Source organism: Macaca fascicularis, chromosome 11 (assembly GCF_037993035.2).
Source record: "Macaca fascicularis isolate 582-1 chromosome 11, T2T-MFA8v1.1".
NCBI classification, from domain to species: domain Eukaryota; kingdom Metazoa; phylum Chordata; class Mammalia; order Primates; family Cercopithecidae; genus Macaca; species Macaca fascicularis.
In genome coordinates, this window is record NC_088385.1 from 27,076,323 (window position 1) to 27,102,966 (window position 26,644).

General features: G+C 38.1%; 1 protein-coding gene across 19 annotated transcripts in view; it reads right to left on the reverse strand.

The window, feature by feature from the left end:
* The window catches only part of SOX5 (SRY-box transcription factor 5), a 1,031,820-nt gene that overhangs the window by 825,935 nt on the left and 179,241 nt on the right, over nt 1-26,644 (reverse strand). For 17 of the 19 annotated variants that reach the window (XM_065523881.2, XM_074006410.1, XM_074006408.1 and 14 more), the window contains one exon: nt 12,646-12,722. The gene's annotated coding sequence lies outside the window, so the exon portion shown is untranslated. Of the gene's footprint in view, nt 1-5,938; nt 6,154-12,645; nt 12,723-26,644 lie in introns of those variants that run through there. The other 2 variants (XM_074006400.1, XM_065523882.2) reach the window with 1 other exon arrangement.

Sequence of the window (26,644 nt, forward strand, 5' to 3'; positions counted from 1 at the left end):
CAAAGATTTTAAATTCAAGGTTTGACACAGAGGTGAATAAGAGGCTTTTCTATTTCTGGGGAAAAATTACTTATTTCCAGACACAAAAAGATCCGATATAAATACTTCCCTATTATGAAATAGAAATCCCTGGCTGTGCTAAGATTTTTCTAGAAATTTAGAATAGTTTGGTATTCCTAAGAATAAAATGTCTGATTTAGGCATTTCACTTTGAGCGTTTTTTCAGAAAAAAAAAAACAGAAAGATGCAATTGGTCAAAATCCAGCCCGATTTATTCTTTGTGGATTTAAAAATGCTCAAGAGGATAAAAAAGGGGAGATATTTCACATAAAAGTGGACATTTTTATTAAACAGCATAATATCAGATTTTCTACAGAATACAAACAAGACAGCAAACTTGAAAAACTGAGCAAAATTTGATACTACCAATATAGCATAAAATAATCCCTTAAGTACTGATAATCAATCTAGACTCCAGTGAATGGAAACACAGAGATCAAAGTTAAGTGAAGCAATGATTAGGGACGTAAAGGAAGGAAAGAGAGAGGTGCGGGGATGGTAGGTAGGGAACCAGCACATCTGGCTTTAGTAAAGAGATGAATATAGTGAGTTATTTTTTGTCTGACTGACCATTATGCCACAGAAACATGCAAATGCTTTTCTGGTTTCTTTCTTTTCAGATTCCATAGCACCTTTGTTTCTCTCTGTACCTCCTCCTTCCTCTCTCTCTCTTTCTCTCTTGGTGGCCATTAACTACACTGACAGTTTGACAGGCTGAAATAAGGAAATAAAACACTTAAACATTGTTTCCTGATGTATGCATTCATCTCTTCTGCCAAACACAGATATTGAGGAGATACTTCACTCCTCCTGTCAGCTCACTAAATTACACCCCAGCTCGCAGGCAACGCCATGCCCAGGCCTCTCAATCTCAGCGCACCTCACTTACTACCAGAAGAATATGAAAGGACTTCATTCTTTTCACCCAAATCTTTTCTCAATACTCAATTTTCTTCATTAACAAATTGTTTTTTTGTGTAAAAGCTGATTACTTTCCCATTTTTAAAAAAATCTCTGAATTTAATTTTATTTTGTAGGGTTTCCGAATACTTGGACTTAAGCAATGGCAAATGAATACTAAACCATCGGTTACATGTTGTATCTTTCTATTAACTAATGAAGAGTTCTGACGTTTTAAAACTAGACACTGACCATCCCAAACATTTACCCTTTTGACAGATCCAGTGGCAGAGAAAAAAAGGCTGATCATGACACCCCAATGTGTACCATAAATAATAGATGCTTCTTTCATTCTTATTTGCATATGGCAAATAAAGTCAGACTTCTGCAGAGCAAACTTTGAATGTCTTACAATTAATAATTAACTTCTTCCAGAGAAATTTGGTGTGGATTAAATTTTGAGAGACTAATAGGTAAGTGGGGCGTGGTGGGGAGAAATCATGACTTTCATTGGGTTATCTTCTTGTACTACCATTAACATGAAGGAGGAGAAACTTCGAGGTGAAATATTTAAGAAAATTTTTTAAGACAAGAGAAACAAGCCTTTAGGACTTCTTCCTTGCTGCATGCCTTCAACAGCATTTATTTAGTGCCTACTATATGCAGTGCATGAGTGTAGGTTCCGTGTGAAGACGCGAAGGAGAATCACGCGTGTATCCTGCCTGCCTCCTCAGAATCCTGCAGTCTAGAGAAGATGCCATCATCACAAGGAACTAGAATGCAAAGCAGGAGGTTCTAATGGAAGCACAGGGAAAATGCTACAGAAATTAAAAGGAGATAAGACTACTCCTACCCCACCAACCACAACTGAAATTGTATGCCTCAGCCAGGCTCAGTGGCTCACACCTGTAATCCTAGCACTTTGGGAGGCTGAGGCAGGTGGATTGCCTGAGTTCAGGAATTCACGACCAGCCTGGGCAACATGTCCTGTTTCTACTAAAATACAAAATCTTAGCTGGGCATGGTGGCATGTGCCTGTAATCCCAGCTACTCTGGAGGATGACAGGCGAATCGCTTGAACCCGGGAGGCAGAGGTTGCAGTGAGCCTAGATCATGCGACTGCACTCCAGCCTGGGAGACAGAGCGAGACTCCATCTCAAAAAAAATAAAAAGACTATTGTATGCCTCAGTTTAGCCAAAACACCAAATTTTCTATATTTTAAGACTTACATACTTTATTATAATCCCTCGTTTTGGGTTACCTACCTCCTCTGTCTACCTACAAAACTCGTGCCTTGTCTACTTTGTTCATTACCATATTTTCAAGACTGGCACAGTGTGTGGCATGTAATGGGCATCCAATAAATATTTGTTGAATGGATGAGTGAGCTATTTTGTGATAATAAGAAGCAACTGAATCTGATTCTCTAGAGGATGGTTTTCTGAGTTTCTATCTTATTGAAAAGCACCAATGAAACAGATGGGAGGTTTGTGTAAAAATATGGGACACCTCAATAATTATAGATACTACATTTAATTAGCACAATTGCCAAAACATAGCCAGGATCGAAAGACTATTTTTATATAAAATTGAGGATTTCCTTTTACCAATAAGAAGCCTTCTTTGCAATCCAATAATCATCAGTGATTATAGTATTAACCACAAAGGTGATGCACAGGAAAATTCTCTGAAGTGTTCCTTTCTCCTCTTTGTTTTGTATCTTTCCCAAGAAATAATAATTAACTGTCAAAAAATTATCCTTTCACTATCTTCCAAGAATGGAAATTTAGTTATTGCCAATAAAAATTATCAGTAAAAGTAGAAGGTTACTACGGTAAAGATCACAAAGCAATAAATGGTGAGCCTAGGTCATTAATCAAATCCACTTGAAGAACAGTTCAACCAGATAGTTAATTACCTTTACGATCAACTATTTGCTAACTAAATCATTTTGCTTTATCAAATATTATCTAAAATAATATGTGCTACTATTTCTTAAGCATTTATTTATAGGCATTCTGGATAGGATTGCATACATGCTTCTTCACTAAAGTCTCATGATTACCTTAGAAAGGAAGTATATATCTATCCCCACTTCACAGATAAAGAAACTGAGGCATCAAAAGTATATCCTGGAAATTGAGGAATCCAAGTCCACCATGCTTTGAATCCCAGAAACATTTCTACTCCAACTATTCCATGCTAATCAGTATATAATGTAGTGACTACGTTTGCTTTGGCTTAAAATTCTCATATATTTCAAGTCATATATTTCAAATTCTCATATATTTCAAGAAATTCTTCTTGGTAGTAGGGACAACTTTAAATAGAGCTTTTTCAGTCAGTATAATGTGCAAAATACAAACTTAGTTACCTGAGTTGAAAACTGTATCATTTTGTCCCATAAAAAAAGTATTAAGCGATCTGATTCAAAATATCATTTTGATTATGAGGCAGAGGATTACTCATGAGGTTAAGGCTGGGTGAGGGCCCTGATGCTCTGGTCTTGCTGTTGTCTGGTGGGTGCGTTAGGACACGCACCGCAGGGTAATTTTGACTAATTTCTCTACATGCGTCTTGCTCTTGCTTTCTCCCACTGTTCTCTCAGATGTCTTGGCCACATATTATCTTTTGAAATTATTACAAGGGGCACTAAAGAAAATGGGCATGGAGGAAGAAACTGTTCTTCTTGCTCCCCTTTAGCCATTATTTTCGGATGAGATCTGAATAATTCAGACTCCAAAAACTGTACTCTTTCTATTGCAACATACTGCATTCCAATAATTTCTGGTTTTAAGAAGTCAAGAGAAACCCTGCTTTTCATGCTCTTGTGCTCTCTTCTAAATTTAATTAATACATATTTTATCAAGGGATAAAGAAGAAGGTGAAGATTTTTTGTCATCAGCTTCTAAGACATCCAAATGATTCTACACATATCCTACCTACTCTTGACCTGCAAAGACATTTGAATAGCCTTGCAAACAAAAGTGCTGTCTCTTTTTACCACACTTACATCATTCCCTAATTCTGGGTTTAAAAATAGAATCTTCACTCACAACAACTAGATTTTTAGCTTATAATATGGGGAATAAAGGTCATAGGCAGAAAATGAAGAAGATTAGTGGAACTATATAAAGACAGGAAAAGGAAGAAAAGAAAAAGGATGGCAGGGAAGGAGGGAAGGGAGAAGCTGAATAAAATAAAGGAAGAATCTTTTTGTTTTATCCACAGCCTTTGGTAAAGTTAGTTAGAAGTTTGCTTTAAAACAAAATTGCCTCTTTCAGTACTCAGTGATATTTTATTTCTGTGTAACTTCCTTCTCAAATAGGTTAATTACAGAGGCAATTAGTCTAGCTACACACAGGATGTCACTATTCCCTTATATAAATAGAACCAGCACACATGTTTCAGGCAGAGAAAAATATCTGTAAAGACCAAATTTCAAAATGTTACGGAATTCTGTGCTGTGATATGCACTTTTGCCCAGTTTGGGTGAAATTTTGTGTTTTCATCATTCTTATTTATTGAATAGTCCTTATGTTTTATTATTCTCATGGAAATTCTTTACATGAACTAGGAAAATCAGCTCAAATTATAATAAAAAGTCCAAAAAGTAGAGGGATCATGGCACTAGGTAACTGAACAGGAGTAAGGCCTTGTTAGCAAGGCAAATAGGAAAAGGAGAGCTAGAACTGAAAAAGCTAATCTTATTATTAGTTTAAGCAAATGTACTGACCTATGCAGCCTCGAGGTTTTTTGTGTGAGTACTTCATTTTACATATTGAAAGTCTGGAAATTAGTAACTACTGCAGTTCTGAGATCTTAGTGGTTCATAGCGCAAGAGGCTTTTAAAGCCTCTTGCTTTAAAATTGGATATATGCATCTCTGGGTCGCAGGATCCAGACTCAGTGATACACATGGAATTCACGGGAAAACTTGTTAAATCACTAATAATGGCATCCATTTTCGCCTGAAACCCCTAACTACTGATTATTGTTTATACATTTATCAAAACCAAAATGATAAAGTGCTCTTCAAAAGAATAAATTGCTATATCTAGTACTAAATACATATTCATAGAGGGCACTCCGTCCTTCTTGATGGTAGCTACCCAGGATGACAAAATTGAAAGACGCTGATGACACACTAAACATCTATGGTTCATTAGCTCGCTTGTTTACTGTGGTTATAGTGAAAGCAAGGTCTTAGGTCAGCTCCTCATATCGACCAGCACATTCCTTTCTCTTCTGTGGCCATAGAATATTCCATGCAGTTTTGACTGGCTCTCTCAAAAAAAGTTTGCCATTGGTCACACTATGGCCTGAGAGAGGAAGATACATGACCATTACTACAATAAAAACAAGTGGATCCCATTTCCTGCTCAATCATGGCCCCAGTGCATTCTTCTCAGACATGAAGCACTGCATGTTGCTTATAAATCAACCTAGAAAAATGTGTGCTTGAGCCCCGAGATTACTCTGCCTGAGTGTGAATCCCGCCCTGCCTCTTACTAGCTATTGAACCATGGCAAGTTATTCAATTTCTCTCTGTCTCTGGCTCCTCAGCTGAAAAAGTGGGTATAATAATAGTACCTGTTTCATAGGGGTACTGTAGGAGGCTTACATTATATAATACAAGCAAAGCCCAAGAATAATTCCTGGCACAAAGAAACTCCTCAGTAAATGATAGGTACTCTAAGTATTCTGCACTGAACAAACAGTGAACAGTGATGAGACTTTTTCAGATTTTATGTGCGTATGTGTGCACGTGTGCACGCACACTTGCACGTGTACATAAATCTACAGGTCTTGCATTTAAATTTAACCTCCTATAAGAAAAAGTGGAATTGTAAACGGTGGTTAAAATTGACAGGACAAATGAACTGAGCCCTGTAAAGATCTCTATCAGCACTAGAATCTCCCTATAGTCTAGCCTGTCCGGTACAGCAGTCTCTCTGGGATTTCAGTTCGGGCTTACCTGAGCGTACAGCAGCAACAAGGTAGAATAGGCTTTCTTCTTTTACTCCAAGCATCCAGAGCTATGCTGATGACAGAGGGATGGGCAGAGAATGGAGTGATCTCCCTTCCAGAAGATGAACAGTGCCACTGAGAACCTAAATAACTGTTTTATAAGAGATCATTGGCTTTACTGCTTCTGTGTGACCTTTCTGTCCTATTTCCTCTAGAGGGTTTGATGGTGGGTGGGTAAGTCAACTATGCAGCTAAGTGAGCTAGGCAAATAAGTGTTTTGACTACAGTGCCTACAAATATAGAGATATGTGCATATGCATATTCTTTCCCATGCATGCACCAGGATAGCTCCAGAGTATGACAATTAAAAGTACGTTACAGAAGTCATAAGGGGCACATTTTGGATATTTCCTTCAATATCACAGCCAAAAAAAAAATAATGTTTGTTATTACAAGTCACACATATGGAGTGCTTTAAGTCCCATCATCTTTTCACTTGGGGATTTCCTGCTAAGACTTAGTCCTTTTTTGCAAGACAGTAACCTCTAGGTTTTAAAATTACTGATCTTGTATTTTTCAGTCACTGTAACAGCCGATTTGGACTGACTTCACGGGTAACCAGATCAATTGTGTAGACATTAATACTTAAGAGGGCGTGGGGAGAGGGACTCAACTGGAACACTCAGCCTATAAAATGGACTATAAAATCACTATCAGAATAGACACTATGAACAAAATAAAATTCTTCACAGCCCAGTTCTCCCTTACACAAATTAGTGCACAGTACAACTCAAATCAGCCCTGATGTTAGGACTCTGTGATCAGGTAAGGAGTCGACACCAGGAAACTAATATTAACCTGGCTGGTCAGTTACAGGTGTGCTACCCTTTCCCATCTAACTCAATACTTTAGATGAGTTTGATATTTAACAATTAGTTGGATCTAAATGATCCCATTATTCAGGGATTTTTCTCTCAAAGTCTATAGGATCTCAGAAAGAAAATCACAGTAAGCTAAGAAACCACAGTAAAAAAAATAAAATAAAATAAAAGGGAGGGCTATTAGCATCACAGCATTATACACATAATAAAGTGTCTTGATCCATCAGTAGAATTAAGTGATTTGCAAAATCCAATTCCTCAAATTCATCATTCACAGAAATGTAAAAACATGTAATCAAATATTATTTCTATCAGTGTATAAAAATATATGAAATATGTATTGATATTAAAACATTTATAATTACAGACCTATTAACTTTATCCTTAATGTTAAATAATGAAAAGTCACCTGTGAAATAACATCTAACTAAATTTTAATACATTGGTTTTACTAATGCTTTTTTCCTGTTTGCTCTGCTTTTTCCCCTTTTCTTTCTTACCAGATTCTTGGTTTTACCGGGCAAAAAAAAAAAAAAAAAATTAGTACTCATTTAGATTCATTTTTTGGCTACATATATTTAATAGTTTCACCTTCCTGTCTCTCTCTTCTTTCTGCCATCACTTCTGGAACACAGCCAGAAGCCATGCTGGAGCGGTGCCAGCATGTCCTGTTCTTTTGCAATTTGATTGCCTCTGTATACATCTCAGTTAGGCTTACCTAAGTCACCATTTACAATATTGAGTAGAAAGAGCAGGTTGAAATAGTCGGCATTTATAAGTCCACTGGTCACATGATACAAAATATATAGCCAAGTGTAGAATTTATAGCAATAACATTTATGTATCATGTTACTCCTAGGACAATCTAATTTATAAAGTGCCTATTGTGTATACATAAGGAATAATCATAAATCATTTCCATTAAACAGTGTCAACTGTTTAACCCAACTTTCCCCCTAAATTCTGCAGACTGTGATTAATGAGGTTTTTTAAAGGAAGCACATGAAAAAAAAAAAATCAAGTCTGATTCATCTTAGGTGAACAACATATCCATATATAGGAGCAGGTGTCTGTAGTATGATTTAGAATACCTATGGAACATCTCTGGAAAATATTAACTTCCTCTGGAGTAGAGAAATGTCCATGAAAGTGAGGTGGGAATGTGGCAAGAGCCCAAATCTGTCACCAACCTCAGGCTTTCTTTTATTTCCTTCTCAGGAAAGAATGGATTTAAAACAAACAAACAGAAAACCTTCAGGCCCTATTGGATCAGTTGTCTGACATGTTTTCATCTGCAGGCATTTTTAGAAAACCTGAGAAAGATTATTTAGATTAGCTTCTTTGTCCCTTTGACTCCTAGTTAGAGAAAAATCCCAATCAGTGACCGAAGCTTTCAAGAGTCCTAAAGTGAAACTCAAAACATGTATGCGAATTTTCTCCCTCTGTTCACTCCTTAGCTCATGTCCTATTCAGAGAGGCAATTGTCTTTAGCAATCTATGCTTTGGGGTTCTCAATGAAACTCATTCTTCTCCTTTAAAAGCTCTTAAAATTAATACTAGGAAATGTTTTTATAATTCACATCTGTAAATGCATTTAAGTTTACCTGAAACTCACACCTACACAGCCAAATTGGACATCACTTTACAAAAATATGGTTGGATTTTTCTTACAGTATTTTGATCCTCTTTCTTCTGTCCTTAGAAAGGACTATAAGAATGACATAGTCTTCTTGCCTTAACTCCACAGCCTTAAAAATATCCACTGATTTGTGTCAGCCAAAACTGAAGAACAACTTAACACTTTTTCATATATATATATGAATAAATTTGTTCTTTATTCTTCATATAAGTGAGAAACTCGCTTTTCCTCCAAACTCTATTGATGACTGATAATATTACTATGGAGAGAAGCAATCCCCTAGCTAGGTTAAAATTAAAACTGGAACTGAAAATCAAAGGAAGGAATGCATAGCAAGAAAATCTGTAAATCACTTTTCTGCAAATGAACTACCTGCTGTTTTCTACTCACAGAAAATTGACACTATGTAAAGATACGTTGTAATCTAGAAAGGAAAACAAAACAAAATCTATATACACACAGAATGATCAGAAATCCACGAATGTCTCAGTCGAAGCAAGAACTGGTGGCAAACAGAGGTTTGGGGAAAGAGTTTATTTTCCAAATAACATGTTAATCTTCATAATCAGATACACTATGGCCTTTGTATAACTATTTTGAAAACTGATCATCCCCCATGATAGCTGTATTTCAGCGGCATTAATTGGTAGGGGGAAAATGATATATTTCTCTGCAACTTGGGTATATCAAACTTGAGGAGGAGTAACAACTCATTTTAGTAATAACGGAAGATTTTGGTTCAAAAGTTTATCCATTCATGAGGAACAGCGCTAAATTCACAGGGCTTTCATTTGTGCAAAGAGACAAAAGGTGACACACTGTACCTTCTTTAACAAATTTATTCCTCAAAAATATCTGGTAAACAAGGAATTTTTTCCCATTTTTGAGTGATATTTTGAGTTGCTCAAGAGGAAAAACTGTTATGCTCAAGTGAAGCAACTTAAAACTCCAGGCTGACTCCTTCTTTCAAGAAACTAAGGAATCTATGGAACAATAAAGCATAATTATGACTTCCATTTCAGTGAGAGCTACTCTTGTCTTCACCTTGTTAAAAGGTTAACTTCTTCCCAATTGCATAGAAAAATAAATAACCGCCATGTAGGCATTTAAAAAGTACCCATGTTTTCCTATGATTGACTTATATCTTCTATCAATTCTATCTAAATTACTCAATTAAAAATAATTATTAAGAAAATAAATGACTTCATCAACATGTTCCAAAATAAAATATGGACAAGAAGAAAAAAATCAGCTAATCAACACAAAATTTGATATAATTATTGAAAATGATTTTATTTACAATTTACTTTAATAGACTTGATTACTACTTTTTTAACTGAAGTTGAAGAGATTTGGGATACGAAGGCTTCTATAACAATAAAAGCTATTGAATCAAAGAAAACTTCTTTTCCTAATATGTCTTTTTATGTTGCCAGTATAAAGTGCTTACCTTAAATAAAAGATTTGCTTAGTTTTTTAATACAAATACTAGTAAAGAAGCACCTCCAAGGCTGAACCACTCATTTCACTTTAGTTAACAAAATTATGTAACTTGCTTTTATTCTTAATTTGGTATTATCATTTAACTACTCGTTACATATTATCCTCATTTTGTCTCTTTATTCAGGAAATAGTCCCGGTAACAACTCATTATCCTGGATGGCTATGGTAGCAATGCTATTTTTGTTTGTTCTAGAAGGCATAGATTCATTGTCACTATTCAAGTTTCTTATCCTAGAACCCACAGATTGCTAGGAAATCCAAAGGCTTCTAGAATGATATGCAAATTTTCATGTATATGTGCCCATTGTGATTTTTCTGGCAGCAATCCATTTATTTTTTGCTACCTAGCATTAATGCAGCCTCTTTCAGTTAATAGTACCCTATTTCCTTCTGGGATACAAACCCAGTGCCTAGTCCATGGAAAATTACAAAAGTGATTCTGCTCTCTGCTCCAAGAGAGGGGCACAGGATTATTCAGTGATCTAATCAGAACAAATTAGTACAAAGACACTTTTTATAGGGCTTCTGAGAAAGGCATCTTCTCTTTTCCAGCTTGACCTGAAGCCTGAGAGGATGTTACAGCTGAAGCAATGCCCCTGCCACCATCTTACTACCAAATGAAGTCAGAAACTGAGGCTGTATTAGTGGACTCTGAGAGATGGAGAGAAACTGAATTCTGTTTACATTATTTTAATTCAGAAGTTAGCTCTGTGCCTGAATTTTTCATATGTTAGTAAAGCACATGCACACACTTTCATACTATCCTAACTCCATAATATTTGCATAGCTGACTCCTTCTTCAGTGTAACTATTACTGGCTTTCTTTGACCTTTCCTATCAAATGTAAATTCCCTCTGTACTCTGTGCTCTTGACTGCCGTCCATCCTAGCTGTCTTTAATCTGATTACATATTATCAAAATCATATGCCATATGCTGTTCATTAATTTGGTACAGAGGAATTTTGTCAGTTTTCCAGTCCTTTTCAATCAAATTTACACAATGCAGGATTATTTTCTAGTGGAGAAAAAGACAGAGAGAAAGGAAAGGGGTAGGGGAAGGAAAAAAGAAAAAAAAAGAAGAAGAAGAAAAATAGGCTTTAAAAATGGAGAGTTCAAATAGACAGTCATGTAGTAAGTTTCATTCAATGGTGAAACAAATTGAGATTTTGTTTAGACACATATAAGAAAATCAATTTTGCTTAAATATCTTTAGCAGATATTAGCAGGAAATAATTTTTATGCATTCTGATCTCAATTGCAACCAGACTTAGCTGACATAATAACGGGGTCCCTAAAAGTAACTGCTGAGGTTTAGAAGCACTTGCCACTTCCTATGAGCTGGCTCTATAAATGCCAAGAGTGAGTATCTTAAATTAAATGAACAGATTAATAAACATCTTTGGAATATCCATCATTAAGGCTGATTTATGTTCTGTTGCCAGCAATAATTCAAAGAAATGCCACACTATTCAAAAAATATTGCATGTTGTTCTACCACTTCGCCAATGTTAGGACACCATGTAAGTATGACAATATCTATATTCTTCTCAGTACTAACTATAAACAAAAGCCAATAGATATTAAACCACTTTAAGTTTACATGGGCATCAGCACGGGAACCACTCATATTTATAACTCTGATGAATGGCCTTTCATTTGTAAATTTGTGGTGTATCCATAATTTCTTAGGAAACCAAGAGGTTCATTCAAAAAATTGCCACAACATTTATCTATGCAAAGATGATGGATATAGTTTATGTAATTAAATGCTTTTAAAAATTAAAATCATATTGCCAAGAGACATGTTCTTTCCTGGTTTCCTCACATTTTAAAAATGATCAGAACTGCACTCTCAGCAGTTATGATGTTTACTCTAAATAGTGTATTAACACTTATTAAATATATCCAAAATCATCCTTGTTAGAGCTGTGTAGCATTTTCTTGAACTACTAGAAATTAAGTTCAACTTATATTTCTTATCTTTTTGTCTAATTCTATCCCCCTACAATAAGCTATAAAATATAGAAAGCAGCATTAGAATATAATAGTTTTTGTTTGTATTTACTGCATTTACTATATTTAGTCCTTCAAGACTATTCACGGCAACCTGCATGGTTTACTGTAAGAAGAAACTATTATAAATTTTATTATGACTCAAAATATACATTTTGGCAAAAATCAACATTAATTAAGAAAGGAAAGACATATTTTATCCCAGTATGGACTTAGCTCAATTGGAGGAACTGATGAAGTAGGAGAAGACGAAAAGATAGTAATTATGAATAAAGTAACCAATAAAAAGCAGAATAGTCAATGTTATATGTGTGAAGAAGAAATGCACATTGTTGCTAATGTGTGATGTGCTTTGGTGGCATTTCTAGTCTACTTTCATTTGCCTTCAAGTACACACAAATGTAGGAAGTACAGACAAGTCTCAGTGGCTTTTCAAAATTTAATCTGCCCTATTACTACAGAATCTACAAAAATTGAACCTGTTTTTAATAGATTTGGTTATATGAGCAACAATCTCCAACTTATCAACTTTTTTAGCATTAGTACATTCAGTAAAAGGAAAAATTGTGCCAAATACTTGCAAAATTTCTTTGCCAAATACTTTTTACATATTAGCTCTCTACACAATACTTAACACAAACATCCTATTAAAAATAACAAAATAAGCATTGTACATACCCCAGTAGGTCGCTAACTCCTCGTGGGCAGGAACATATTTTTCATCATCTTTGGGTCACCAATGGCCAGCACGGCACCTGGGATAAAACACACACCCCATAAATGAGTTTCAATTCATTAAATGGTACAGTGCTGATTGGATTCCATTTGGAAGGCATGAATTCAATGAAGTAACCATCCATATATCAACCTTCTTCCTCTATATCCTACATTATTAAACGAGCACTGCACATTCTTATAAATCTAAATGACAATTTTATTCTGAAAACTCAGTTCTTGAGAATAATTGCTTCTAAATGGTCATTATATTACATATCATTATACTCTTTCAGTTTTGGTGGAAGCAACCCAGCGAAGTGTCTGAGATGTCCTTTGGAGTTAGGCCAACAGAGGTACAAACCCTGGTTCCACCACACTATGTATATAGTGTTGGATAAAATTACTTAATCTTGCTAAATCCAGCTGTCTGTAAACTAAGGGTAACTGTAGTCTCTTTCTAATAATGTTGTTCAAAGGCTTAAAGGAAACAATGCCTAGCATGCTGTCTGACACACAGTATACTGTCTTCATCTTCCCCCTTCCCTCCTCATTAGTGGAGGGAAGAATTAACCTTGGCCAAAGAGATGGGCATTTGCCTTCAGCTATGAGAACGTGATCTCCTGAACTCAAAATGTCATAGGAGTGTGTTTGTTTGGCTGAAGGCTTTGGCCACTGAACAGTCTAACAATGTGATTTACAATGGGTGGTTTGGGCCAAGCAGTATCAGTTTTGCCTCTCAGAGGGACCAGAAACTAAAACTATCAGCCCAATACCAACATTCAAAAGGGGTTGGAGACTAAAGGTCAGCCATGTAGGGGACAGTATGTAGTCAAGTCCCAGTAAAATCTCCAGACACCAAAGGCTCAAGTGAGCTCCCCTGGTTGGCAATGCTCTGTGTCACACATCGATGCCAGGAAAGTGACATATCCTGACTCCATGGTGAAGACAAGAGAAGCTCTGTCTCTGATAATTCCCCAGACTCTACCTTACATATTTCTTCTCTTTTCTGATTTTAATCTGTATCCTTTTCTTAAACCATAACTGTGAGTATAACAGCTTTCAATGCATTCTGAGTCTTTCAAGCCACTTGCTGAAGCCAAGGATGGTTTTGGGAACCCCCAAAACCTGCAATTGATGTCAAAAGTGGGGATTATATTGTGCAGAGAACTGGCTTCCTCTAATCCTGACATTAACTGTAGAGTTAGTTAAACTTGCCCACCTTCCTTCTTTAAATCTAGAAAGTTCAAAAAGCTTTGAAAGGTAGCTTACTTCACCACTCAAGTGAACTGATTAACAAAGACCTCACTGTTAAAATTCACTTTGACTTGATATTTACATATAAATTATATCCCATTGCTTATTTTTTCTCACACAAACAGTAAAAGCCATTCCTTCCCTATTCCCAATGATAGATAAAGAAATTGTTTTGGGTTTTTTGTTTTGTTTTGGTAATGTGAACGGTAGTAACATTTAGAAATGAATGAATCACACAAGTGAAATTTCTAAAGATTATTAATAATAGATCTGTCAAGGTCAGATGTTAGACAACAAACTTCATTAAAAGATGTACTGGTTTTGGCCAGGCACGATGGCTCATGCCTATAATCCCGGCACTTTGGGAGGCCAAGATAAGTGGATCGCCTGATGCTGGGAGTGCGAGACCAGCCTGGCCAACATGGTGAAAACCTGTCTCTACTAAAAATACAAAAATTAGTCAGGCATGGGGGCATGCGCCTGTAATCCCAGCTACTCGGGAGGCTGAGGTGGGAGAATCATTTGAACTCAGGAGGCAGAGGTTTCAGTGAGGCAAGATCGTGCCATTGTACTCCAGCCTGGATGACAGAGCAAGATTCTGTCAAAAGACAACAACAACAAAATGACTGGTTTTCTAACAAAATATTAGTTAAATCACATATTCCTTGTGCTTCTCCTAAGTGGTTTGGTTGTTCCCTGCAAGAGATTGCTTACAGCCTTGTTAATTTTTTTTAAACAAATAACAATTTGGTAGACAGAATAGTAAGACCATCCCAAAGATCCTACTGAAATGTTGAATATGCTCAGCATAATGCCCAGGAATGTGAATATAATGGATTTTACTCCGTGAACAGGTTACATAACACAGGTGATTTTGAGTCAGATTATCTGCATGACCCTTACCTAATCGATTGCATCTGTCTTTTACATTTTAGTCTAGAAATCAAAGAGAAGTCAAAGAGAAGATGGAGATCTGAAGCACGAGAAGGATGTGGCACACCACTGATGTCTTCAGAATACAAAGTACACACGGCAAGGAATATAGCAGCCTTTAGGGCCTATGGACAAGCCCTAGCTAACAGCCAGCAAGGAAGCAAGAACTTTAGTCCTAAAAACACAAAGAGCTGAATTCTGCCAAAAACAAGTATAAGTTCGGGAAACAGATTTTTCCACCCCAGGGCCACAGACAAAAACTCAGCCTGGACAACCTTGATTTTAGCCTCATGATACCCTGAACAGAAAACCCAGCCAGGCTGTGTTGGATTTCTAAGCTTCAGAACTGTGAGCCAATATATGGGCACTGTTTTAAGCCACTAAATTTGTGATAATATGTTATACAAGATCACAAGCTTCTGCAAGTCTTATATTAACTTCTCTTTAGTCTTTCACCCTGAAAACAGGAGTCAGTTATGGGCTACATTTCCTTAACCATATAGACCCCAGATTGCTATTCCTGAAACAAGACAATTCTTGTACTCTGAATAACAAATACAAAACAAGGTACTAAGTTGTATGTAAAGAGATCATTTGTGCCAGGCGTGGTGGCTCACGCCTGTAATCTCAACACTTCAGGAGGCCAAGGTGGGCGGATCACCTGAGATCAGGAGTTCGAGACCATCCTGGCCAACAAGGTGAAACCTCGTCTCTACTAAAAATATGGAAATTAGTTGGGCATGGTGGCACACACCTATAGTCCCAGCTACTCATGAGGCTGAGGCAGGAGAATCACTTGAACTCAGGAGGTGGAAGTTTCAGTGAGCCGAGATCGTGCCACTGCACTCTAGCTTGGGTGACAGAGTGAGACTCTATCTTAAAAGGAAAAAAAAAAAAGAAAAGAAAAGAAAAGAAAAAAAGAGAGATCATTTGGAAAAGTCAACTGCCTACCTCCTGTGAGAAATGAACTCAAATACACAGTAAATTATGTCCAACTTTTCTTAGGTCTTTCTGAAGTAAGTGGCAGTTGCTGCTTCTTTTTTCATATTATTATACTTTAAGTTCTGGGGTACATGTGCTGAACGTGCACGTTTGTTTCATAGGTATACACGCACCATGGTGGTTTGCCGCACCCATCAACCCGTCATCTACATTAGGTATTTCTCCTAATGCTATCTCTCCCCCACCCCCCTGACCCCCTGACAGGCCCGAGTGTGTGATGCCCCCTACCCCTGTGTCCATGTGTTCTCACTGTTCAACTCCCACCTATGAGTGAGAATATGCGGTGTTTGGTTTTCTGTTCCTGTGTTAGTTTGCTGAGAATGATGGTTTCCAGCTTCATCCATGTCCCTGCAAAGGACATGAACTCATCCTTTTTTATGGCTGCATAGTATTCCATTTTTATGGCTGAATAGTATTCCATAGTATTCCATGGTGTATATGTGCCACATTTTCTTTATGCAGTCTATCACTGATGGGCATTTGGGTTGGTTCCAAGTCTTTGCTATTGTGAACAGTGCCACAATAAACATACATGTGCACGTCTCTTTATAGTAGAATGATGTATAATCCTTTGGGTATGTACCCAGTAATGGGATTGCTAGTCAAATGGTATTTCTAGTTCTAGATCCTTCAGGAATCACCACACTGTCTTCCACAATAGCTGAACTAATTTACACTCCCACCAACAGTATAAAAGCATTCCTATTTCTCCACATCTTCTCCAGCATCTGTTGTTTCCTGACTTTTTAATTGCTGCTTCTTTAAACAGACTTGGGTATGGGTGCAGTGGCTCATGCCTGTAATTCCAGTACTTTGGGAGGCCAAGGCGGGTCACGCGAGCTCAGGAGTTCAAGACCAGCCTGGGAAAAATGGCAAAACCCCATCTCCACATATATATATATATATATATATATATGCTGGCTATGGCGGCGCAGGCCTGTGGTCCCAGCTACTTGGGAAGTTAAGGTGGGAGGATGGTGTGAGCTTGGGAAGTGGAGGCTGTGGTGAGCTGAGAATGCACCACTGCACTCCAACCTGGGTGACAGACCTAAGACCCAGTGTCAAGAGGAAGAAAAAAACAGACTTGGTAAACGACCGTATGTCCAGTGCAAAGTCTAAGTATTTGGAGTGTGGGGATCATTGAAAAGGAATCTCTTCCAGTAGTTGTTCTAGAATATGTTTAGAATATGTTCCTACAGTTGTTCCCTATCTCATTCTCTTTCTATTCACTTACTACAGCACTATCATATTTTTTATAAAACACCAATTTTACCGTGTTGTGTCCCTGCTCAAAATGACCAACTTAAATGACCTTCAAGATAAAGTCATTCATTCATTTATACAATATTTCAATGTGTACGATATGCTAAATTCTGTGTTAGGTGAATTTAGCATTCTTTAAAGAAACTTAGTTTTCTTAAACATATGCAAGGTATAACAGGCAAATGGGTTGAAGTTGCATCTATATCACCACAATAAATATATTCTTATTTTAAAATTGATATTATTTTTGGTTGACAAATCATAATTATATTACATTTATAAAGTAGAATGTTATATTTTGATATATGCATATGGGTGTATAGATATACACATACACAGATATCAAAATGGATATATATAGATATCTATATATAAGTACATATAGATACAGATTCTTAAACTATGACTAAAGGAATATTGAAATTATTTGTTTATAAAATTAAGGTGACTGCCACTTGTAACAGATATGTTACTGTCTGAAATATTTCCAGATGCAGTTCCATATCATGTAAGTCTTATTCTTGTTGTCCCTAGATTAATGGCCTTTATCCTTTCAAGAAGAGGTCGGCCACCATCTAGAACTAAAGGGCCACTAATCAGCTTTGAGTTTCAGAGCTAACTTTTGAAAATCTTAGATAACAAACTCGAACGACAGAATTTGAGAGTAAAAAGCAGTGAAGATCTCCAAAATATGTCCCTTTACAAAACAAGAGCAAAATGCAGATCATAAACCTAGGGAGGAAGAGGAGAGAATTTTGGGCAAACAAAGAGGTAGAAAAGGGATGAAGAACTCAGAGGTGGGGTTCAGGCTTTTTTCATATTGGTATTAATATTTGGCTTCCAGGGCAGTGGTACAGAAGCCTATGAGTGGCACAAAGGAATCCACGGCCCTGTGGGCTGACAGTCCTCTTTCATGGACCTTTCTTGATGGCAGGAGTTGAGGGTGGTAGTGAGAGCACAGGACTGCCTGGGAATCCCTGTTTTTAGCCTTGTATCCATCTAATCTGGTGAGAGAGAAAAAAAAAAAACCACTGCTAAAGGAAGGAAAACGTCTGGATTGACTGAGTAAGAGTTGGTTATTTATTCCTTGCAGTTGGTGCACATGTGCAGGAAACTGAAAAGTACTATGCTCTGTTCTGCCCTCTCTACACCACCATACACACAAACACACACACACACACACACACACACACACATTCACATACATGCACAAAACAGAGGAAGACTGAGGAAGCCCTGGGATGGGGAGAAAAAGGGGAACCTCAAGTCCAAAGGAAATGGTAGGTCAGCAACAGATTCACTGGCTCAAAGTCCAGGGGGGGCCAGTTGCATCAGCAGCTGATCCAACAAGGACAGAGCCCCTCCGGGTAGAGACCAGATTAGGGTGCAGAATCCAGGAAGGACACAGAGGTCAACTCAAGGATCAGCATGAATACATGTGACAGCCCACACTCCCAGCTGTAGCCACAGTGATACAGCCTCCCCCAAAGATGGTTTCTTTAGTTGGGACAGAGGCAGAGCCTGTACTAGGGTGAGATTTGTGCAGCCCCTAGGGGGACACACAATTAAAAGAGGCATCATTGCTCTCAGGGCCCTGTGGGTGCAGGGTTGGCACCTGAGAGTGCTGTCTCTTTACATTTTGTATCCTAGGCCCCTCCTTCACCCCATCCTACTCCAGGGCCTGAACAGGGATATGGGAAAACAAATACACAGAGAGGATTTGACACAGCTATTCTGTATTCACTTTTTATTCCCTTTCAACCTGCCCAGTAAGGTGGGGGCTCAGAAGTGAGAATAAGGCTGGGCACGGTGGCTCACGCCTGTAATCTCAGCACTTTGGGAAGCCGAGGCAGGTGGACCACCTGAGGTCAGGAGTTCAAGACCAGCCTGGCCAACATGGTGAAACCCCATCTCTACTAAAAATACAAAAAATTAGCTGGGCACGGTGGTGGGCACCTATGATCTCAGCTACTTGACAGGCTGAGGCAGGAGAATTGCTTGAACCCAGGAGGCGGAAAAGGTTGCAGTGAGGCAAGATCATGCCACTGCACTCCAGCCTGGGCAACGAGAGTGAAACTCTGTCTCAAAAACAAAAAAAAAAGTGAGAATACATTACGAAAACAGCTCTATTTTTCTTTGTATATTAAAGTGGATGAATTTTGACCCCATTAGATGTGTCTCAAAAATTATCACACTATTTTATCAAATATTTCCCTATTTAAATTACTCCAACCACTATTAAAAAGTCTTTTCTTCTTTCCACCTTCTTTAAGTATATCAGGTCTACTTCTTCCCATGCTACTGAAAATTACATGTTATCTCACTCAACATACAAAAGGAACCAAGCACTTCAATTTCCTAAGATTCAATAAGAAAGATGACCACTTCTAAGTCCTGCCAGCCTAAAGCTTATTTCCTAGCATCCTCTTCTGAAGTCTGCCAAAGAGATGCACAATCTAAAATCTAAAACTGTCATAAATCTGAGATACTATGGCAACTTGCCTAATTTAAACTTTTAAAATGTGCGTCATTGCTCCTTTTACAAATTCCAAGAACTTTCACATTTTTTAATCTAACACAGAGGTAGCAGGGTACCTATGGAGGTAGCAGTGTTGCATTGGAACCCACAGCTGGAATCCATGGGCCATATCTCTGTGGTCTACCAGTTAGCTGAAAGTTCTTGGATAAATCACTTGATCTTTCAGGGTATTACATTAATCACATGAAAGAGCTGATCTATACAACCTCTAAAGTTCCATCCTGCCCTAATATTTCTATCTTAAGTAGATGGTAACATCTGATGGCATCTTAAACCTGCAAATTCATGAATATAGGCACCAAAAAGCTAAACAATTTACCAATTGTGGTAGGAGAACTGGTAGCATGGAGAGACAGAGATGGTAAGTGAGACTCAGATGGTCAATAATAATTGTAACAGCAAACATTTAGATATTGTATAGTAGCTCCTATGAGTAGGCAATGTGCTAAGCATTGTCATGTGTTACCTGGCTTAATTCTCAGAACAATGCTATGGGAGAGGTACTTTTTTTTTTTTTTTTAACAGAGTCTCACTCTGTCACCCAGGCTGCAGTGTAGTGATGTAATTAAGACTCACTGCAGCTTCGATCTCCCAGGCTCAGGTGATCCTCTCGCCTCAGCCTCCTGAGTAGCTAGGATTCTAGGTGTGTGCCACCATGCCCAGCTAATTTTTTGAATTTTCTTTGTAAAGATGGGGCTTCCCCGTGTTGCCCAGGCTGGTTTTGAACTCCTGGCCTCAAGCGATCTCCCACCTCAGCCTCCCAAACTGTTGGGATTACAGGCATAACCTCAACATGGCCCCACCAGGCCAGCCATCTTCTACCCTAAACCTCTACCTTTGACGCATTTATCCTCTTACAGATGTAGATTTGTCATGTTCCGCATCATTCATCTGACTGAAAATCAATATGCCAACTGCAGCCCATACTGTCCTACAGCAAAAGCACACTGCTCTTATCCATTGGAATATGGCTCCACAATCAAAAGTTTAATTTTTGCTCCTTTCCAACAGACACTGATAGGGAAAGGCACTTTTATTATATTCATTTTATAGATGAGAAAACTGGCACAGAGAGATGAAGAAATGTGCTCCAGTTCACACAGCTAGAAAGTCTTCAGCCAGCCCTGCTCCCCCTATTCATTGCATCCAAAAGAATTCAATTAAAACAAAATGAAAAGTACACGACAAACAAAATTCTAGAATCACTGTACATTACAAATATTTAACATAACTATTTCTGAAACTAAAACTAAGTAAGAATGCAGAAGAATGTTATTGAAAATTTATTTTCATGAGGTATCAGTGCATAGATGCAAAGTTGAAATTGGAAGACATAATCATGTGCTCATTTTATTCTAAAGATAAGAAAAATGAGGTGACTTAGGGCAGTGGCAGGACTGTGACTGGAACCCAAGTACCCTCGTTTCCAGCCCTGTGCTCCTTCCACTGTCTTCCTAATACATATTTTTGGAAAGACAACAGGGGTTGAGAATGCAGGCTCTGAAATTACACTGCTTGGTTTGAATTCCTGTTCTCACTTACTAGCTGTGTAATCTCATGCCTCAGTTTCCACATCTGTAAAGTCTGAGAAACAATAATACCTACTGCATGTGGTTGTTGCGATCCTCACATCAAACACTTAGTACCATCTCTGGTACCCAGTAAGCCCCTAATGAGTGCTGGCCTTCACTATTACCACAATAGCAATAGAACATTTGGAAAATCAGAAGGTCAAAAGATCAAGAGCTACTCAACAGCTAGGCAAGGAGAGCATAAAAGGCGTGTAAATCGCATATGAGGTATTCCAGACTTTTCATGTAAAAATTCCATTCCTTACTCGTCTAAGCACACCATGTAAACAACAGAGGTAAATAAATTGTTGTGGGGACTAGAGATGCGGAAATCCTAAAAGAAGTAATTTTACTGACAAAGTTTTAGGTAGAATTCCTAGCTTCCAGCCTTAGCTTCATCACTGATAGTTGAGCTGTGGAAAGTCAAATTTTGTCTTTGTTTCTGAGTTTCCTTCTTAGAGCTTCCCTATGCAGGGATACTTTTCAAAGTTTCCCAAATTTCATTAATAACTGGGGTCTAAAAGGAGATTCCATGTATTAATTGAAAAAATTCTAACCAAATGAACAATATACAATCTTGATTCCCAAAACTCTTTTTCGTTCCATTTTGCATCAGATTTCCTGCCATTATTAACTTGGTTCTGATTATAGAAAAACATACATAATTTGCAATTCAAACAGCCTTTAATCTTAAAAGGGTTTCCATTGCGGAAGAGAGAACAAGTTCCCCTAGCTCTGTCCTTGGCATAGCCCATCACTTGCTCAAGGGATCTTAACTCATAAAGGAGGAGCACTGTATAGCTTTAAAATGACTTCATTCCCATATTTACATATTTTTAATAGGGCTATGATGAATCTCCTTCCGCTTGACTCCTATTTTGAGCTGTGATATTTTAATCTCCATTCTTGCTGCAACTTAGCAGATGAATGTGCAGTGTGACAGAGCTCAGAGGAAATAGTATAAATAAAGCAAAGTGGAGCTATGACATCTCACATTTTATAGCTTTTTTATTGTAGCCGAAGCATAAACAGAGCACAGCTGTGTTATACTTACCGCTGTGAGCACTCCCTCAATCCGCACCCCCTGTTGCTTTTAAAAAGACAGTGCTCTTATTCAAAAAGCTTTGGCTGTGGGTAACGTGGCCCCACCGGGCCAGCCATCCTCTGCCCCAAACCTCTACCTTTGACGCATTTCTCCCCTTACAGATGTAGATTTGTCATGTTCCGCATCATTCATCTGACTGAAAACCAATATGCCAACTGCAGCCCATACTGTCCTACAGCAAAAGCACACAGCTCTTACCCATTGGAATACGCCTCCACAATCAAAAGTTTAAATTTTGCTCCTTTCCAACATACACTGCACCCAAATAATGTATGCACCCTCTCTGACAGGAAATTAGCTGAAAGTATTCAAAACAGTGCACTCTCTTAATGAGAGCCCCCTTTTAAAATGAAGAAGTTGTATTTCTCACTTTCAAGTTAACTCTTAGTCATGTTTGAGTGAAAGTTGGAAACGCCAAAAAGGCCAAAAAGAGTGAAAGTTAAAAGAGTGGTGTTGAGATGAACAAAATAACTCTACGTGCTAATGCAATCATCAGGCTTTAGAATGTTTCAGGCTGGTTACGTATTTCAATCATTGTGAAGAAGATAGCATGACGGATAGCATGCACCCTCTATCCTCTAGCAAATGAGGTTATATAACATGGCTGCTTTGTCCAGAACAGGCACCTGATCTAATCCAAGCCAATCAGAGTCCTTCCTTATGATATCTGATTTAAGGAGAATGGATAAAGCAGTGAGCTATAAAATTCCAGCGCTGTCATCAACGGTGACATTTCCTCCCATATGGAGAAATCTCTATTGCAGCAAGAAACAGTGAAGCCGACATTCAAAGTGACACAGAGACAAGAGAAAGGGATCAAGTCCTGACAAAGTGTGACTCCCGGGTTCCAACTGTTCTTGAGGCCCAACTACATTCCTGTCCTTTCCCCTCCTTGGTTATTTGCCTTCCTTGTATTCCTTTACCCAACAAATTCCAGGCTTATTTCTTAAACTGCCTCAAATTGGATTTTTAGCACTTAAAAAAAAAAAGTGTCTTAATTATTACAACTTCTAGAAGATTCTTTTTTTTTTTCTTCAGATGGATTTAGATTTATTCTTCCTTTTTCAAATACCACCACACTATTTATGGGAGGGAGGGAAAATCCTCTGGGCTTGTAGAGGAATGTGTAATGAAAATTCAAAAGACACATGCATCCAAGTGAAAAGAATATAGGGGCATAGTAGCCTATACACCAGTGAAGTGAAATGAAAGACAGGAAGATTGATTTGCATCATCATTAACATGGAGGGAGAAAAGCACAAGAACACAATAACTGCAAGAACCACCTCCATTGACACACGTAATTGTTTCGAAACAACAGACCCAACTGGGCTAACATAGGGGCAAAGTTGGTATCCCAAGCTTCTCAGCTATCTATCCGCCCAAAGTTGCTCTTCTGCCAAGCTCATTGTTTACCAAGCTGCCAGCCCAGCCCAGGGATCTGATTAGCAATTTGCACTTTTGTGAGAGGATTAACAGAATTCCTTTGTTTTGATGTCGGATTATCAAACTGCATCTTTAAAGAGGTGTGACCTCATCCAGATTCATAAGCCTGCTCCCTTGAGAATGACTTGAATTTTACTCCACTTGCGCAACATATAATTTCATAAAGGAGTTACTGTCAAAACATGGTACTCAATTCTTGATGTGTGTGAAGAAGCACATTTGTAATGTAAATAACCTCAGAAGTTTTGTGATATTTTAAAATAACCCATCTGGTGGGAAAACAAGGATTTTCAACCCATTTGGTTCCAGCACTAGTAAATTAGTGTGCATCAAACTCATAGAACCCAGAGATAAACCCCATCTCTGGGCTGAGCCTCATGTTGCTTTTATTTTCAAGGGCAAGTATTTCAATTGTCCCAGAGTTCTTGATATATATATATATATATTTTTTTTTTTTTTAAAAGGAGGGCAGAATGCATAAATGAGTAAACTGAGGAAAACCAAAGAATTTGGCTGCAAATTGACAATGATATCAAATCATCTACAGCACAGTTCATATGAAGAGGAAAATAAAATCAGAGTTTCGTATTTCTAACTGTATTCTGCAACAGTCAGTTAATCAAAAAAAGAAGTCCCTAAAATCTCCACCCAAATTTGAAACAAATAAAACTTCCAAGGGGGGCATCTACAGGACAAGATGCAACAAAGTAAGTGCAGACTTTGCACTACTGTAATCCTTACCTAAGGGGTACTCCCAAGTAGAATGCACAAGAACAGTGTGGCCTAGGGAGGGCATGCATTACTAGTGTGAAGACCTTATCTTTGGAAGTATGTAAAAGTGCAGCCTGGCCATGGCAAATACCCAAAACACCAGACACGACTGCAGATCAAGTTGTGGCTTAACTCACTGACCAACGGAAAATCCAAAACAATAAAAACACCCTGTTTCATAATGAGGAAATAAGTATAGTTAAATATGTATATTTACTTTTAATATCAATTAGACTGTTACCCTAAAGTTGATAGATTTTAGAATGTTTCTTTCAGTTAGCAAACTTTCAATTATACAGTGAGAGTACTAGGCAGGCCCCGATAAATAAGACAGAAGGTGTGTTTGTCTGAAAGCATAGTACATACACACGTCTGTTACATCAATAGTTCTTAATGGGTGGTTGTGTGGATTAATTAAATCACATGGAAAATCGTTTTTAAAATACCCAAGTCACGAATTCCCACCTTTTAGCCAGTGGATGGGGTGAGAGCATATTTTTCTAAAAAAATCTCAGTTAGTATTCGATGAATGCCTCCTTAAACAGCTCTCTCTTATATTTAGAAATTGCTCTTCTATGTGGATTATTTGCTAGCTTGCCTTACTCACAAAATTGGAGAAGTCTTTAAAAAGGTGGATCATGTCTCTTATGAGCCTCATACAGTGACCTACACATAGTTTTGTGTTCAAATATCAAGTTGGATAAATAAATTCAAAAGACGGTGGTTAATTAATAGGAATGTGATAGATGTATCACAGCAGAGAAAAACTTCAGGGACAGTAGGAATGAATACTAAAAATAACTAAAGAATTTGACTTTAACCCCAAAGCTTCCTACGTGGAATTCAAAAAGAAAACAATGTGCATTATTTATGACTTCTCTGACCATAAATACAGAACACCAGCCAAAATCGGCCTGAGATTATTCATGTACACAACAAGTATTGTTCCATTTGCGAGGAACTATCCTGGGCTCCAGACATAGACCAGTAAACAAAACAGACCAAGTTCCTTGCCCTCATGCAGCTAATATTCTACTCAGAGAGACCAAAAACAAACAAGATAAATAAACATATGCATATACACACATTAAGTTAGGGAAGTGCTAAGGAGGAAAATTAAAGTGAGGGAGAAAAGCAAGTGTTTGGTAGTACACGGGAGGTCCTCCGTAAGAAACTGCCATTTGAGTCAAGATTGGAAGACACTGTCGGAATGAGTCACGCGGTTATCAGAGCAGAGACCACTACAGGCTGAAGGAAACTGCAGGAGAGCACAGGCCCCAAGACAGTTGGTGGCTTCCACCACATAGGAGAAAGAGCAACAGGCAGTATGTTAGCGCGGTAGGGAGGAACATGGCGGAAGGGGAAGTCAGTGAGGAAAGAAGGTACGGAGGAAAATGGCAGAAGGGGAAGTCAGTGAGGAAAGGGGGTAAGGGCTGACTCTGCTCCTCAAGGGTCGTAGTAAGGACTCCCCTGAAGTAGGAAGCCGCTGGAGGGCACTGAGCACAGGATGACATCTGACTAATCTGATTTACACTTCAAAGGTTCACCCTGGCCACCAGATGTGAGAAGACTAAAAACGAGCCAGTAGAGGAGAAGTCCCGTTAGGAGCCTATAGCCACAATGAGAAGTTATGGTGGCTTGACCAGACAGGAAATAGTGGAGGTAAGGAGAGGTGCTCAGATTCTGGAACTATTTTGAAGGTAGTTTTGTTGAAGTTAGACGTGGAGTAAAAGCGAGAGAGAGGAGTCAAGGATGATAATGAGGTTTTGGTTCTGAGCAATGGGAAGAATAGATTTCCCCTTAACTGAAGAGGGAAAGACTTCAGGGAGAGCAAGTCTGAGGGACACATGAGGATATCAGTTTTGCATGTGCCAAGCAGAGCTAACAGGTAGTCATGTGGATATGTGTGTCTGGAGTTTAGAAAAGAGGTTGCCATGTAAAAGAAATGTATATCCCCAAATAAGATTTGTCCTAGCTCTGACCACTACAAGTGGCAGGTTTCAAATGAATATGTATGTATGAATTTATTGATTATAACTGATTAAGAATGGGGTCTCCCTATATTGCCAAGGCTGG